This window comes from Mus musculus, chromosome X (assembly GCF_000001635.26).
Source record: "Mus musculus strain C57BL/6J chromosome X, GRCm38.p6 C57BL/6J".
In the NCBI taxonomy this organism is placed as follows: domain Eukaryota; kingdom Metazoa; phylum Chordata; class Mammalia; order Rodentia; family Muridae; genus Mus; species Mus musculus.
This window is the reverse complement of record NC_000086.7, coordinates 148,596,376-148,610,882: the sequence shown is the minus strand read 5'-3', so window position 1 is coordinate 148,610,882 and position 14,507 is coordinate 148,596,376. Positions and strand designations below refer to the sequence as shown.

Below are 14,507 nucleotides of genomic sequence, written 5' to 3'. Positions count from 1 at the left end.
ACTCTGCCAAACCCATATTTCAAAAAAAAAAAAAAAAAAAAAGATTTTTGCTGCTGGTTCTATCCAAACCTGAATTGTCCTTTAGACAGGTGAAGTAATTTTCTAATAAATATATTGCCTCAAAAAAAAAAAAAAGAAAAAAAAGGAGAAAGCCTATCCCATCCTCCTATCCTCCAAGTGCAGTGGGCCTTGATGAGCAGAGACATTCTATGGTTTTAGAGTTTTGTTAGAAAAATACAGGGAGAGAGAGAGAGAGAGAGAGAGAGAGAGAGAGAGAGAGAGAGAGAGAGAGAGAGAGAGAAGGGAATAAGAGGGAGAGAGGAGAGGAGGGGGGAAGGGGAGGGGGGACGGCGAGGGGAGGGGGAAGGGGAGGGGAGGGGGGAAGGGGAGAGGAGAGGAGAGGAGAGGAGAGGAGAGGAGAGGAGAGGAGAGGAGAGGAGAGGAGACATGAGAGGAGAGGAGAGGAGAGGAGAGAAGAAGACAGAGGAGAGAGGAGTGAGAGGGTGAGAGTGAGAAGTAAGAGAGAGGTGAGTAAGAGAGCAAGGAGTGGCTGAACAGCCCCTTTTATTGTCTTTACTTTTGCTAGGTAATTGGGGAGGAGTTTAGCCTGAATGTCAGAAGCTTGGGCCATTGCCTACATGACTTCTAGCCATGCTTCTCTTGTGGGGGCTGTGGTGGGCAGTAACTTAGGCAGGGGCAGGAGTTCCAGGAACATGAGGGAATGCCTACCTTGTCATGTAGATGAATTATCATGCTTCTAGGATTCAGACCTCAGTTCAACTGGAGACAAACCTGTCTGTGCATAGCCTAATGCACCACATCCAATAAAAACTAAAAAAAATAAAAGAAAAATCAGCAAATGCTCTTAACTGCAGAAACATTTCTCAAGCTAGCCCCCCCCCAACATTATATTTAAAAAACATACTTTGTAGAACAAATTTTCACCCTGGTAAAATTCCTGCTATCCATTTAAAAGGCACAAGAACAACTTTGGAATACTTTTTAAAAAGGGAGGAATGGTTTATTTGGTAACAAGGAATACAAAGAATTTTTTTTTTGAGGTTTCCCATCACATATGGTTTATTTAGTCAATTTTTTCCATTTTTATTAGATATTTAGCTCATTTACATTTCCAATGCTAAACCAAACGTCCCCCATACCCACCCACCCCCACTCCCCTAACCACCCACTCCCCCTTTTTGGCCCTGGCGTTCCCCTGTACTGGGGCATATAATGTTTTATAGTCCAGTGGGCCTCTCTTTGCAGTGATGGCCGACTAGGCCATCTTTTGATACATATGCAGCTAGAGACAAGAGCTCCGGGGTACTGCTTAGTTCATATTGTTGTTCCACCTATAGGGTTGCAGATCCCTTTAGCTCCTTGGGTACTTTCTCTAATTCTTCCATTGGGGGCCCTGTGGTCCATTCAATAGCTGACTGTGAGCATCCACTTGTGTGTTTGCTAGGCCCGGGCATAGTCTCACAAGAGACAGCTATATCTGGGTCTTTTCAGCAAAATCTTGCTAGTGTATGCAATGGTGTCAGCGTTTGGAAGCTGATCATGGGATGGATCTCTGGATATGGCAATCACTTGATGGTCCATCCTTTTGTCACACTTCCAAATTTTGTCTCTGTAACTCCTTCCATGGGTGTTTTGTTTCCTATTCCAAGAAGGGGCAAAGTGTCCACACTTTGGTCTTCATTCTCTTGAATTTAATGTGTATAGCAAATTATATCTTATATCTTGGGTATCCTAAGTTTCTGGGCTAATATCCACTTATCAGTGAGTACATATTGTGAGAGTTCCTTTGTGATTGGGTTACCTCACTCACGATGATGCCCTCCAGGTCCATCCATTTGGCTAGGAATTTCATAAATTCATTATTTTAATAGCTGAGTAGTACTCCATTGTATAAATGTACCACATTTTCTGTATCCATTCCTCTGTTGAGGGGCATCTGGGTTATTTCCAGCATCTGGCTATTATAAATAAGGCTGCGATGAACATAGTGGAGCATGTGTCCTTCTTACCGGTTGGGGCATCTTCTGGATATATGCCCAGAAGCGGTATTGCTGGATCTTCCGGTAGTACTATGTCCAATTTTCTGAGGAACCGCCAAACTGATTTCCTGAGTGATTGTACAAGTTTGCAATCCCACCAACAATGGAGGAGAGTTCCTCTTTCTGCACATCCTAGCCAGCATCTACTGTCACCTGAATTTTTCATCTTAGCCATTCTGACTGGTGTGAGGTGGAATCTCAGGGTTGTTGGGAGCCGCACCCACATTCGCCGTTACAAGATGGCGCTGACAGCTGTGTTCTAAGTGGTAAACAAATAATCTGCGCATGTGCCGAGGGTGGTTCTCCACTCCATGTGCTCTGCCTTCCCCGTGACGTCAACTCGGCCGATGGGCTGCAGCCAATCAGGGAGTGACACGTCCTAGGCGAAGGATAATTCTCCTTAATAGGGACGGGGTTTCGTTTTCTCTCTCTCTTGCTTCTTACACTCTTGCTCCTGAAGATGTAAGCAATAAAGTTTTGCCGCAGAAGATTCTGGTTTGCTGTGTTCTTCCTGGCCGGGCGTGAGAACGCGTTTATAACAATTGGTGCCGAAACCCGGGACGAGAAAAAATCTGGGACGAAAAAATACAAGAAAACTCGGGACCGGCGCAAGGAAGATCCCTCATTCCAGAACCAGAACTGCGGGTCGCGGTAATAAAGGTTCCCGTAAAGCAGACTGTTAAGAAGGATTCAACTGCATGAATTCAGAACTTTTCAGCTGGGGAACGAGAGTACCAGTGAGTATAGCTTTACGAGGTAAGCCTGGCCTTGAACTTTCTAAGGAAATTCAAGACAGTCTATCAGAAGTAAAGTGGAAAATAGCTTTATAAGGTATGTTTGGCCTTGAATTTTCTCTAGTGTTAGAAGCCCTTTTGTTCCTTTTCACATGTTATCAAGTGGTTAAGGCAGGGCGGATTCTAGATGAAATTCAGGACAATCTATCAGAAGTAAAGCGGGGAGAGAGAGTAGGAGCAAAGAGAAAATATGGTACACAAAATAAGCATACAGGCCTTTCCACGGGTCTTGAACCTGAGGAAAAGTTTAGGTCAGGTAAGAATACCTGGGGAGAGATTAGAAGGAAGGAGAAGGAAAAAGAAAAGAAAAAAGATCAATCAGCGGAGGCTTCTAGGAGAAGGAGCCTCTACTCATCACTAGGTGAGCTCAAGGAGCCAGTTTTTAATAGTTCTGAATCAGATGAAAAGGCTATTAGGGCCTGGAAGGCGCTCTCCCGAGCAGGTGAAGCCACTGGACAATAATGACAGAGGCAGGCTCTTGCAGCCTACAAGGTCTTATTGTCCACCCTGGAGTTGTAGATCAGGATTGTAAAGGGGAACTTCAGGTTCTCTGTTCTTGTCCTCAAGTTGTCTTTTCTATATCACAAGGGGACAAAATAGCTCAACTAATAATTTTGCCAAGCCTACATGGCTGTTTTTTCTTCCTCTGGTATTCCTAGAGCTGCCAGAGAGATTGGTTCTACTGGAAATGATTCTGATTACTTAATAATGCCTTTAGATTGTTGTCAAATTTTATCTACTCACGTAGGGGTAAACCCTCGTGGCGTCAGGCCATTACAGGCCTGACAAATGGATGTCACGCATATTTCCTCCTTTGAGAGAAATCAATATTTATATGTTTAGATAAGAAGAGATCACCTCCATACCTTAAATGATTTTCAAAAGCTGTTGAGAAACAGTAAGAAACCCACTTAAAAATGGGATTGTGGTATATACTGATGGATCAAAAACTGGCATAGGTGCCTATGTGGCTAATGGTAAAGTGGTATCCAAACAATATAATGAAAATTCACCTCAAGTAGTAGAATGTTTAGTGGTTTTAGAAGTTTTAAAAACCTTTTTAGAACCCCTTAATATTGTGTCAGATTCCTGTTATGTGGTTAATGCAGTAAATCTTTTAGAAGTGGCTGGAGTGATTAAGCCTTCCAGTAGAGTTGCCAATATTTTTCAGCAGATACAATTAGTTTTGTTATCTAGAAGATTTCCTGTTTATATTACTCATGTTAGAGCCCATTCAGGCCTACCTGGCCCCATGGCTCTGGGAAATGATTTGGCAGATAAGGCCACTAAAGTGATGGCTGCTGCCCTATCATCCCCGGTAGAGGCTGCAAGAAATTTTCATAACAATTTTCATGTGACGGCTGAAACATTACGCAGTCGTTTCTCCTTGACAAGAAAAGAAGCCCGTGACATTGTTACTCAATGTCAAAGCTGCTGTGAGTTCTTGCCAGTTCCTCATGTGGGAATTAACCCACGTGGTATTCGACCTCTACAGGTCTGGCAAATGGATGTTACACATGTTTCTTCCTTTGGAAAACTTCAATATCTCCATGTGTCCATTGACACATGTTCTGGCATCATGTTTGCTTCTCCGTTAACCGGAGAAAAAGCCTCACATGTGATTCAACATTGTCTTGAGGCATGGAGTGCTTGGGGGAAACCCAGACTCCTTAAGACTGATAATGGATCAGCTTATACGTCTCAAAAATTTCAGCAGTTCTGCCGTCAGATGGACGTAACCCACCTGACTGGACTTCCATACAACCCTCAAGGACAGGGTATTGTTGAGCGTGCGCATCGCACCCTCAAAGCCTATCTTATAAAACAAAAGAGGGGAATTGAAGAGATTTTACCCAGAGCACCAAGAGTGTCTGTGTCTATGGCACTCTTTACACTCAATTTTTTAAATATTGATGCTCATGGCCATACTGCGGCTGAACGTCATTGTACAGAGCCAGATAGGCCCAATGAGATGGTTAAATGGAAAAATGTCCTTGATAATAAATGGTATGGCCCGGATCCTATTTTGATAAGATCCAGGGGAGCTATCTGTGTTTTCCCACAGAATGAAGACAACCCATTTTGGATACCAGAAAGACTCACCCGAAAAATCCAGACTGACCAAGGGAATACTAATGTCCCTCGTCTTGGTGATGTCCAGGGCGTCAATAATAAAAAGAGAGCAGCGTTGGGGGATAATGTCGACATTTCCACTCCCAATGACGGTGATGTATAATGCTCAAGTATTCTCCTGCTTTTTTACCACTAACTGGGAACTGGGTTTGGCCTTAATTCAGACAGCCTTGGCTCTGTCTGGACAGGTCCAGACGACTGACACCATTAACACTTTGTCAGCCTCAGTGACTACAGTCATAGATGAACAGGCCTCAGCTAATGTCTAGATACAGAGAGGTCTCATGCTGGTTAATCAACTCATAGATCTTGTCCAGAAACAACTAGATGTATTATGGCAAATAGCTCAGCTGAGATGTAAACAAAAGTTTCCGAGATTGTGTGTTACTTCCATTCAGTATGAAAATTTTACTAGGGCAGCTAATTTGTCAAAAAGTCTTTCTCAGTATATGTTACAGAATTGGACGGCTGAATTTGAACAGATCCCTTCGGGAATTGAGACTTCAGGTCAACTCCACGCGCTTGGACCTGTCGCTGACCAAAGGATTACCCAATTGGATCTCCTCAGCATTTTCCTTCTTTAAAGAATGGGTGGCATTGATATTATTTGGAGATACACTTTGCTGTGGATTAGTGTTGCTTCTTTGATTGGTCTGTAAGCTTAAGGCCCAAACTAGGAGAGACAAGGTGGTTATTGCCCAGGCGCTTGCAGCTCTAGAACATGGTGCTCCCCCTGATATATGGTTATCTATGCTTAGGCAATAGGTCGCTGGCCACTCAGCTCTTACATCTCACGAGGCTAGTCTCATTGCACGGGATAGAGTGAGTGTGCTTCAGCAGCCCGAGAGAGTTGCACGGCTAAGCACTGCAGTAGAAAGGCTCTGCGGCATATATGAGCCTATTCTAGGGAGACATGTCATCTTTCAAGAAGGTTGAGTGTCCAAGTGTCCTTCTCTCCAGGCAAAACGACACGGGAGCAGGTCAGGGTTGCTCTGGGTAAAAGCCTGTGAGCCTAAGAGCTAATCCTGTACATGGCTCCTTTACCTACACACTGGGGATTTGACCTCTATCTCCACTCTCATTAATATGGGTGGCCTATTTGCTCTTATTAAAAGGAAAGGGGGAGATGTTGGGAGCCGCGCCCACATTCGCCGTTACAAGATGGCGCTGACAGCTGTGTTCTAAGTGGTAAACAAATAATCTGCGCATGTGCCGAGGGTGGTTCTCCACTCCATGTGCTCTGCCTTCCCCGTGACGTCAACTCGGCCGATGGGCTGCAGCCAATCAGGGAGTGACACGTCCTAGGCGAAGGATAATTCTCCTTAATAGGGACGGGGTTTCGTTTTCTCTCTCTCTTGCTTCTTACACTCTTGCTCCTGAAGATGTAAGCAATAAAGTTTTGCCGCAGAAGATTCTGGTTTGCTGTGTTCTTCCTGGCCGGGCGTGAGAACGCGTTTATAACACAGGGTTGTTTTGATTTGCATTTCCCTGATGATTAAGGATGTTGAACATTTTTTCAGTTGCTTCTCTGCCATTCGGTATTCCTCGGGTGAGAAATCTTTGTTCAGTTCTGAGCCCCATTTTTTAATGGGGTTATGGAGTCTACCTTCTTGAGTTCTATATATATTGGATATTAGTCCCCTGTCCGATTTGGGATAGGTAAAGATCCTTTCCCAATCTGTTGGTGGTCTTTTTGTCTTATTGACAGTGTCTTTTGCCTTGTAGAAGCTTTGCAATTTTATGAGGTCCCCTTTATCGATTCTCGATCTTACAGCACAAGCTGTTGCTGTTCTATTCAGGAATTTTTCCCCTGTACCCATATCTTCGAGGCTTTTCCCCACTTTCTCCTCTATAAGTTTCAGTGTCTCTGTTTTTATGTGGAGTTCCTTAATCCACTTAGATTTGACCTTAGTACAAGGAGATAGTAATGGATCAATTCGCAATCTTCTACATGATAACAGCCATTTGTGCCTGCACCATTTGTTGAAAATGCTGTCTTTTTTCCACTGGATGGTTTTAGCTTTCTTGTCAAAGATCAAGTGACCATAGGTGTGTGGGTTCATCTCTGGGACTTCAATTCTGTTCCATTGGTCTACTTGTCTGTCGCTATACCAGAACCATGCAGTTTTTATCACAAATGTTCTGTAGTACATCTTTAGGTCGTGCATGGTGATTGCACCAGAGGTTCTTTTATCCTTGAGAATAGTTTTTGCTATCCTAGGTTTTTTGTTATTCCAGATGAATCTGCCAATTGCCCTTTCTAATTCGTTGAAGAATTGAGTTGGAATTTTGATGGGGATTGCATTGAATCTGTAGATTGCTTTTGGCAATATAGCCATTTTTACTATATTGATCCTGCCGATCCAGGAGCATTGGAGATCTTTCAATCTTCTGAGATCTTCTTTAATTTCTTTCTTCAGAGACATGAAGTTCTTGACATACAGATCTTTCACTTCCTTAGTTAGAGTCACGACTAGGTATTTTATATTATTTGTGGCTATTGAGAAGGGTGTTGTTTCCTTAATTTCTTTCTCAGCCTGTTTGTCCTTTGTGTACAGAAAGGCCATTGACTTGTTTGAGTTAATTTTATATCCAGCTACTTCATTGAAGCTGTTTATCAGGCTTAGGAGTTCTCTGGTGGAATTTTTAGGGTCACGTATATATACTATCATATCATCTGCAAAAAGTGATATTTTGATTTCTTCCTTTCCAATTTTTATCCCCTTGATCTCCTTTTGTTGTCTAATTGCTCTGTCTAGGACTTCAAGTACAATGTTGAATAGGTAGGGAGAGAGTGGACAGTCTTGTCTAGTCCCTGATTTTAGTGGGATTGCTTCAAGCTTCTCACCATTTACTTTGATGCTGGCTACTGGTTTGCTGTAGATTGCTTTTATCATGTTTAGGTATGGGCCTTGAATTCCTTATCTTTCCAAGACTTTTATCATGAATGGGTGTTGGATTTTGTCAAATGCTTTCTCAGCATCTAATGAGATGATCATGTGGTTTTTGTCTTTGAGTTTGTTTATATACTGGATTACGTTGATGGGTTTCCGTATATTGAACCATCCCTGCATCCCTGGGATGAAACCTACTTGGTCAGGATGGATGATTGTTTTGATGTGTTCTTGGATTCGGTTAGCAAGAACTTTATTGAGGATTTTTGCATCAATATTCATAAGGGATATTGGTCTGAAGTTCTCTATCTTTGTGGGGTCTTTTTGTGGTTTAGGTATCAGAGTAATTGTGGCTTTACAGAATGAGTTGGGTAGAGGTCCTTCTGTTTCTATTTTGTGGAATAGTTTGTGAAGAACTGGGATTAGATCTTCTTTGAAGGTCTGATAGAACTCTGCACTAAAACCATCTGGTCCTGGGCTTTTTTTGGTTGGGAGATTATTAATGACTGCTTCTATTTCTTTGGGGGATATCGGGCTGTTTAGATCATTAACCTGATCTTGATTCAACTTTGGTACCTCGTATCTGTCTAGAAACTTCTCCATTTCATCCAGGTTCTCCAGTTTTGTTGAGTATAGCCTTTTGTAGAAGGATCTGATGGTGTTTTGGATTTCTTCAGGATCTGTTGTTATGTCTCCCTTTTCATTTCTGATTTTGTTAATTAGAATGCTTTCCCTGTGCCCTCTAGTGAGTCTGGCTAAGGGTGTGTCTATCTTGTTGATTTTCTCAAAGAACCAGCTCCTCTTTTGCTTGATTCTCTGAATAGTTCTTCTTGTTTCCACTTGGTTGATTTCGCCCCTGAGTTTGATTAATTCCTGCCGTCTACTCCTTTTGGATGAATTTGCTTCCTTTTGTTCTAGAGCTTTTAGGTGTGTTGTCAAGCTGCTAGTGTATGCTCTCTCTAGTTTCTTTTTGGAGGCACTCAGAGCTATGAGTTTTCCTCTTAGAAATGCTTTCATTGTGTCCCATAAGTTTGGGTATGAGGTGGCTTCATTTTAATTGAACTCTAAGAAGTCCTTAATTTCTTTCTTTATTCCTTCCTTGACCAAGGTATCATTGAGAAGAGTGTTGTTCTGTTTCCACGTGAAAGTTGGCTTTCTATTATTTATTTTGTTATTGAAGATCAGCCTTAGTGCATGGTGATCTGATAGGATGCATGGGACAATTTCAATATTTTTGTATCTGTTGAGGCCTGTTTTGTGACCTATTATGTGGTCAATTTTGGAGAAGGTACCATGAGGTGCTGAGAAGAAGCTATATCCTTTTGTTTTAGGATAAAATGTTCTGTAGATATCTGTCAGATCCATTTGTTTCATAACTTCTGTTAGTTTCACTGTGTTCCTGTTTAGTTTCTGTTTCCATGATCTGTTCTTGGTGAAAGTGCTGTGTTGAAGTCTCCCATTATCATTGTGTGATGTGCAATGTGTGCTTTGAGATTTACTAAAGTTTCTTTAATGAATGTGGCTGCCCTTGTATTTGGATCATAGATATTCAGAATTGATAGTTCCTCTTGGAGGGTTTTTCCTTTGATGACAATGAAGTGCCCCTCCTTGTCTTTTTTGATGACTTTGGGTTGGAAGTCAATCTTACCAGATATTAGGATGGCTACTCCAGCTTGTTTCTTCAGACCATTTGCTTGGAAAATTGTTTTCCAGCCCTTCATTCTGAGGTAGTGTCTATCTTTTTCTCTGAGATGAGTTTCCTGTAAGCCGCAAAATTGGGTCTTATTTGTGCAGCCAGTTTGTTAGTCTATGTCTTTTTATTGGGGAGCTGAGACCATTGATATTAAGAGATATTAAGGAAAAGTAGTTGTTGCTTCCTGTTATTTTTGTTGTTAAAGTTGGCATTCTGTTCTTGTGGATGTCTTCTTTTAGGTTTGTTGATGGATTACCTTCTTGTTTTTTTCTAGGGTGTTGTTCCCGTCCTTGTATTGGTTTTTTTCTGTTATTATCCTTTGAAGGGCTGGATTCGTGGAGAGATAATGAGTGAATTTGGTTTTGTCGTGGAATACTTTGGTTTCTCCATCTATGGTAATTGAGAGTTTGGCTGGGTATAGTAGCCTGGGCTGGAATTTGTGTTCTCTTAGTGTCTGTATAACATCTCTCCAGGCTCTTCTGGCTTTCATAGTCTCTGGTGAAAAATCTGGTATAATTCTGATAGGCTTGCCTTTATATGTTACTTGACCTTTTCCCTTACTGCTTTTAGTATTCTGTCTTTATTTAGTGCATTTGTTGTTCTGATTATTATGTGTCGGGAGGAATTTCTTTTCTGGTCCAGTCTATTTGGAGTTCTGTAGGCTTCTTGTATGTTCATGGGCATCTCTTTCTTTAGATTTGGGAAGTTTTCTTCAATAATTTTGTTGAAGATGTTTGCTGGTCCTTTGAGTTGAAAATCTTCATTCTCATCCACTCCTATTATCCGTAGGTTTGGTCTTCTCATTGTGTCCTGGATTTCCTGGATGTTTTGAGTTAGGAGCTTTTTGCATTTTCCATTTTCTTTGATTGTTGTGCCGATGTTCTCTATGGAATCTTCTGCACATGATATTCTGTCTTCCATCTCTTGTATTCTGTTGCTGACGCTCGAATCTATGGTTCCAGATTTCTTTCCTAGGGTTTCTATCTCCAGTGTTGCCCCACTTTGTGTTTTCTTTATTGTGTCTACTTCCCTTTTTAGGTCTAGTATGTTTTTGTTCATTTCCATCACCTGTTTGGATGTTTTTTCCTCTTTTTATGTAAGGACTTCTACTTGTTTGATTGTGTTTTCCTGTTTTTCTCTAAGGACTTATAAATCTTTAGCAGTGTTCTCCTGTATTTCTTTAAGTGAGTTATTAAATTCCTTCTTGATGTCCTCTACGATCATCATGAGATATGCTTTTAAATCCGGGTCTAGCTTTTCGGGTGTGTTGGGGTGCCCTGGAATGGGCGAAGTGGGAGTGCTGGATTCTGATGATGGTGAGTGGTCTTGTTTCCTGTTAGTAAGATTCCTACCTTTACCTTTCGCCATCTGGTAATCTCTGGATTTAGTTGTTATAGTTGACTCTCTTTAGAGATTGTTCTTCTGGTGATTCTGTTACTGTCTATCAGCAGACCCGGGAGACAGACTCTCTCCTCTGAGTTTCAGTGCTCAGAGCACTCTCTGCTGGCAAGCTCTCTTACAGGGAAGGTGCACAGATATCTTGTGTTTGGACCTCCTCCTGGCCGAAGAAGAAGGCCCAAAACAGGACCTTTCCCAGAAGCTGTGTTGCTTTGGCAGTTCCCAGAAGCTGTCAGCTTCTGTGGTGCAGACTCTCACCTGTGCAGACTAATTTCCTAAGTTTGGCAGAGTCCCAGAACCAAGGTGGCGCCTGCAGCTCCTGAGGCTGAGGCCTTCTGATCCAGGTGGACACCTGTCCTCTGGTCGGGAAGGTGGCCGACTGTCTGCGGCCTGAAAAGGGTGCTACCTCAGCGGCTCTGTGGCTCTGCCTGTCCCAAAAGCTGTCCGGTTCTGTGGTGTACCCTCTCACCTGTTCAGACTAATTTCCTAAGTTCGGCGGAGTCCCGGAACCAAGGTGGCGCCCGCTGCCTAGTCAATTTTTTAATTAGATATTTTCTTTATTTACATTACAAATATTATCCCCTTTCGTAGTTCCCCCTCCGAAAATCCCCTATCCTCTCCCCCCTCTCCCTGCTCCCCAACCCACCCACTCCTGCTTCCTCCCCAGGTATTCCCCTTTACTGGGGAATAGAACCTTCAAGGGCCAAGGGCCTCTCTTCCCATTGATGACTGACTAGGCCACACTCTTCTACATATGCAGCTAGAGGCACAAGTGCCTCCTTGTGTTTTCTTTGATTGATGGTTTAGTCCCTGGGAGCTCTGGGGTTGCTGGTTAGTTCATATTGTTGTTTCTCCTAGGGGGCTGAATACCCCTTCAGCTCCTAGGTTATTTTCTCTAGCTCCTTCATTGGGGATCCTGTGCTCAGTCTAATGGATGACTATGAGCATCCACTTTTGTATTAGTCAGGCACTGGCATAGCCTCTCAGGAGACAGCTATATCAGGCTCCTGTCAGCAAGCTCTTGGCATCTGCAATAGTGTCTGGGTTTTGTGGTTTTTTACAGTATGGATCCCCAGGTGGGGCAGTCTCTGGATGGTCATTTCTTCAGTCTCTGGTTCATACTTTGTCTCTGTAACACCTTCCATGGGTATTTTGACCCCCCTTCTAAGAAGGATCAGAGTATCCACACTTTGGTCTTCTCTCTTGTGGTGGTTGGACTGCAGGGGCCAGATGGATGGTTCCACTCAGGAATCACTCCCTCAGACCAGATCTTCTGAGATTCAGATGCCATAGTTGCATGTATCTTCTAGACAGAGGGGCTGGCCTCTGTGCTTTCTGGGGTACCAGTTGCTGTTGCAGTTTCCTTCTTGTCTTTAGGCTGCATGGTAGGAAACAGAAATACTCCCTTGATTTTGATGGAATCTGTGAGAAACAGGGTGAGTCGACCCATACCCATGCCCCAGCCAGCCGTTGGGGGCAACCCATATTCCAGGGCAGCACAGAAGTTTTCATCTATGAACATGGAATCATCATCACCAGCAGCCTGGGTCTTGGATTGCTCTTCAAACTATAATTTCTGCCATATGGGATCGTTCAGCTTAGTGTAGGCATCACATACATCCTTCTCAGGACAAACAGCTCAAAATGCTCAGTTAAATCCTCTTTGGAGTGGTGCCATTTGGTCTAAGGACTCATAATCTGTGGGTGATCACAGAAGAATGTAGGACTGATGCATGTCACTTCGAGGAATGTTCCAACAAGCTTATCAAGGAGCTTGGCTGTGGTCCTAGGTGGGGGGCATTCAACAGCTTTTGCAACAGAAATATCAAGAATTTTTCAAGTTTCTTCTATTTCAAAGAGACTGGTTTCTGGCAGCTTCATACCTAGGGCTTTCTCAAACACTTCTACCATGCTGATTCTCCTGAAGGGTGGAGTGAAGTAAGTTTCACAGGCTTGGACTTCTGGCCTGTCTGGGTGGCAGGTGATCTTGTAACTGCTGGTAATGCTTTCTACCATCCCTGACAGCATCTTCTCTGTGATTTCCATGAGGTCATGACTGTCTGCATAGACCATGTAGAACTCACAGGTGGTGAATTCAGAATGTGAGTCAAATCAATCCCTTCACTCCAGAACTGGTGCCCAATTTCATAAACCCTGTCAATGGCACCAACAGCCAGCATCTTATGGTAGGGTTCTGGAGCAATTCTCATACATAAGTTCATTTTCCTGCTCATTGTGATAGGTGATGAAAGGCTTGGCTGAAGCTCCCCCAGGGATGATGCTCATCATGGGAGTTCCAAAGTCCAGGGATCCCAGCTCATCTAAGAAACTTCTTATATCTGTGATTATCTTTAGAGAAGATGACAAATTTCTATCTCACAAACTCCTTCAGTATCAAGCCCAAATATCTCTGAAGAGACCTTATTTCCTTGTCTTTGAAGGCCAAAATGAAGCTGAGGCACATGTGCAAGCAGAGGGACAGAAGTGTGATCTCCTGGGGGATGGTGCTCAGCTTGCCCTTCTTGGTTTTCCCTGGATTACCCTCAACTCTAATTATATCTCCCTGATGCAGTTTTTATTGAGATGCACACATTCTTCCTCTGATTTATAATTCCTGGAGTTGGCCATGACTTGTAACTTGACCTCCTCTCCTCAAAGGTCATAGAAGATGAATTTTCCCCAGACACTCTCTTGGATGTGACCTGCCACTTATGTTGTTAGTCAGGTGATCCCCAGGCTGCAGGTGACTGTATTCTTGAATGAACCGAGTGAATGAGATGTCCACATGGTACTTGGGTGGGTATGAGTCCTCTGTACTGAACTTCAGCTGCTGGACTTTGGATCCTGTAATATTGATTTGGGTCCAGAGTCTCCTCCTCAGCACCCACACCAATGTCAGCAGTGGGGTTGGTGGTGACAGCAGCAGTAGTCTTGTTTAGCTGTTTCTCATTGAGCTCTTTCCACTTGGCCTTTCTCTTCCAGTTTCTTCTCAGCTTTCACATGCCTCTTCAGCTCATTTTTGCTTAATTTCAACTCAACATCCACTTTGACTTTACTCTCCTGCAGTGTGGCCATTTCCCCCACTCTGTATTCTCACTTTTGAAAGTCTTTTTATTGCCTCCTAGTCTTTGCCATAATTGCATGTAAAAACTTATGTTGTGAAAATGTTTATTTCCTATTACTGTTATGCCCTGAGACTATCACCTGACTGTTTTCATTGTAGCCATCATAACACAATTATTTCAACTACAATGATTCTGTTACAAAACCTTATACTTACTAAAAAGACAGTATCTTTTGGGAACATATTTTTAAACGAGAAAAGGGAATTTTATTGACAAAATGAACTCATATATCTGCATGTCATGTATTGTTCAAATGAAATCATACTCTGCATTTTTAGTAAACTTTAGTGTGAAGTAATACAGTTCATATAAAATACTAGAAGGGAATGAAAGGAATTCATTTTAAACAATATCAGTGAGAATTTCCTAAATTATAGAGCAATGATTACATAATTATCTAACATAAAACT

The 14,507-nt window shown here is 42.6% G+C and overlaps 1 pseudogene; it reads right to left on the bottom strand.

Annotated features, from left to right (window-relative positions):
- Positions 12,162-14,057, bottom strand: Gm8331 (predicted gene 8331; annotated as a pseudogene).